The 3278-nt window shown below is 35.8% G+C and overlaps 1 protein-coding gene across 2 annotated transcripts in view; it reads right to left on the bottom strand.

The window, feature by feature from the left end:
* The window catches only part of med17 (mediator complex subunit 17), an 18198-nt gene extending 16107 nt beyond the window's left edge, over nt 1–2091 (bottom strand). The window contains exons 1-2 of one of the 2 annotated variants that reach the window (XM_084418828.1): nt 268–569; nt 1–31 (exon numbers count right to left, since the gene is read on the bottom strand). The exon at nt 1–31 is cut by the window's left edge and continues 329 nt beyond it. The gene's annotated coding sequence lies outside the window, so the exon portion shown is untranslated. Of the gene's footprint in view, nt 32–267; nt 570–1785 lie in introns of those variants that run through there. The other variant, XM_084418827.1, reaches the window with a different exon arrangement.
* Nucleotides 2092–3278: the final 1187 nt, after the last annotated feature.

Below are 3278 nucleotides of genomic sequence, written 5' to 3'. Positions count from 1 at the left end.
AGATCTGACACACACACACACACACACAGATCTGAGTCTACTCCAGTGATGTGAACACACTGTGTGCTGGACCCCCGACATCATGACAGATCTGACACACACACACACACACACAGATCTGAGTCTACTCCAGTGATGTGATCACACTGTGTGCTGGACCTCCGACATCATGACAGATCTGACACACACACACACACACACACACACACACACAGAGATCTGAGTCTACTCCAGTGATGTGAACACACTGTGTGCTGGACCCCCGACATCATGACAGATCTGACACACACACACACACACACACACACACACACACACACACACACAGACAGACAGATCTGACACACACACACACACACACACCTGAGTCTCCTCCAGTGATGTGATCACACTGTGTGCTGGATCCCCGACATCATGACAGATCTGACACACACACACACACACACACACACACACACACACAAACAGATAGACAGATCTGACACACACACACACACACACACACAGATCTGAGTCTACTCCAGTGATGTGAACACACTGTGTGCTGGAGCCCCGACATCATGACAGATCTGACACACACACACACACACACACACACACCTGAGTCTCCTCCAGTGATGTGATGTAGCGCAGGGCTTCTCAATCTTTCAGACGCCAACAGATCACGAATATGATCATACTTGTGTGCGATATAAATAAAATGATGTATAATGACGCAATCAAAGCTGTAAAAATGTATATTATAAATGAGTAAATAGTTTGTTTTTTATTACATTATACCATTGTGCTTTTTTTTTTACTGTATTGTCAGATGTATTTTATATTAATCAAATCTATTAATGTATTATTTATTTAAATAAATAAAATCTGAAATCTTTAGTTACTCAGTTTAATCTGATTGTTATTTATTTTACATTACATTTTTTTCTTATTTTATTTATTTAAATCCAAGTTATTTATTTTGTTTTCTCAATTTATTTAAAAAAAAAATCACTTTAATTGAATGTTTTAATTTATTATATAGTAATGTACTATTATTTAAACAATATGCTATTTATTCTAATTTATTTATTTTAATCAACAGTTATGGTCAAGAGTTCACATCCACCTTTCAGAATCTGCTAAATGTTAATTATTTTAACAAAATAAGAGGTATTATAAAAATAATGTTATGTTTTTTATTTAGTACTGTCCTGAATAAGACATTTTACATAAAATATGTTTAAATATAGTCCACAAGACAAAATAACAGTAATAAACTGTTAAAAGTCCCTCAATCGTCCTCAGTCTGAACAGATGGATCTCACAGTCACAGCTGCAAACTAGGGTTCAGATATGCAGGAGATGCAGGAAAATGAAGAGTTTTCAGGACCTGAGGGATTTTCCTGCAGAACATTAACAGCTCAGGACTCTCTTGAATGGGGAAATTTCTATAAACTCAGCTTTTTGTCTTGTGGATTATATATAATTATATTTTACGTAAAATAGCTTATTCAGGACAGCACTAAATAAAATAAAATAAAAACATGCATTTTGTATGTTTCCTCTTATTAAGCAATTATTGTAAATGTTCTAGAGAGCTGTTGACGGTGAATTTGAAAGTGACATTATGCAGCAAACTAACCGACTCTCTCTCTCTCTCTCTCTCTCTCTCTCTCTCTCTCTCTCTCTCTCTCTCTCTCTCTCTCTCTCTCTCTCTCTCTCTCCTCTCTCTCTCTCTCTCTCTCTCTCTCTCTCTCTCTCTCACACACACACACACACACACACACACACACACACACTTACATATATGAAGTGAAAACGTGATGTGTTTCTCCGTCTTCTTTCTTAGTTTGTTTGTATTGTAGTTCTCGAGCTATGCGACACTGCCGTTCTTCTTTTCTTCTTCTTCTGCTTGTTTTCCGGCGGTTGTCATCCAGCTTGTTTGCGCATTACCGCCACCTTCTCCACCGGAGAGTAAATCGGGTTTGCGATCTCAGTCCCTCTTTCTGTGTTGTGGCTTGATTTCAGCTTGACACCAAAGCTCCAAAAAAGCTGTGTCAAAAAAATGTAAACAATTTGTATCAATGCTTGATTCGTTTTTTATTTTTCATTTATTTATTAAATCTTTATTAATTTTTTACGATACAAGGAGTAAGAACACACAATAGAGTCATTAATACAGAGGAAAAAAAATATAAACAAGAGCAGACCCAGGGGGAGTTTCAATGCTTGATTCGTTCTATCAAAATCACGTGACCAATGACGTCCGAAGCTTCGTTTCACACACACACCCACGTGACTGCGTTGTACTCTTTCAAAATGAAGAACAAGTCAGGAACGAACATAGACTGTAAAAAATAGGCCAGGAACTGATTATTTCTACACATGACAACATGACAGCTCAACAATAAACCAAGAAAACATGAGTATGTGAACTTTTTTATGTTAGTATTAGTATGTCAGAACACATTTTATATTATTTTACATTTGATTATTTTATTTATTACTAAAGAACTCTCCGGGATATGTTGGTGCTTTAAGCTGTTACCTGGACGGGATGAACTTTTATTTTTTTATTGATGCACTTAATTAGGACTATGTTATTATGTAATTATTTGTCTCATTTGTATCTAAATATATTTTTTAAATGTCAAAAACTGTATATGACAGGGATTACTTATTATGTGTAGGCGATGGGGGGTGCTCCTGTACCTTAAACTTTTTTAATGGATTAAAGAGTAGAATTTTTTTTTGTAGAATTTGTATCAAACTACCTAAAATGATGCCTTCGGAGGGCACTGAAGTGTTTAATAATTATCAACATATATTTTTAATAAAAATAACTCTATAAATGAGTTCCAAGTGACATTTATTTTTCAGCACTCCAAAGCTCTAACAGAGGATGGTTAAGAGTAAACAAAAAGAACAGGGTTATCTTATCATTTCTGAATGAAACGCACTCTCTCTCTCTCTCTCTTTCACACACTCTCTCTCACCCTCTCACTCTCTCTCTCTCTCACCCCTCACAGTCACACGCATTCTTTCTATTCTGAATAAAAATACTAATATTCTGGATAGAAAGAAACAGCCAGAAGCTCAGTCAAAACTGCCACTTTCGATGAATGGATGGCTTAGATGGATGGTTTATGCAGATTTAAACAGTGGAGTATAAACAGAGTTCATAGTTTTGTTTGTTTGTTTGTTTGTTTATTAAAATAAATGAACATACATTTAGCTAACATATATGCATGTGTGCATTATCACCTCAGCGATGACATTCACTTTAAATAATTCAC

This window comes from Rutilus rutilus (assembly GCF_951802725.1).
Source record: "Rutilus rutilus genome assembly, chromosome: 9".
Lineage (NCBI taxonomy): Eukaryota > Metazoa > Chordata > Actinopteri > Cypriniformes > Leuciscidae > Rutilus > Rutilus rutilus.
The sequence above is the reverse complement of the archived record's forward strand: the minus strand, read 5'-3'. Positions and strand labels throughout refer to the sequence as shown.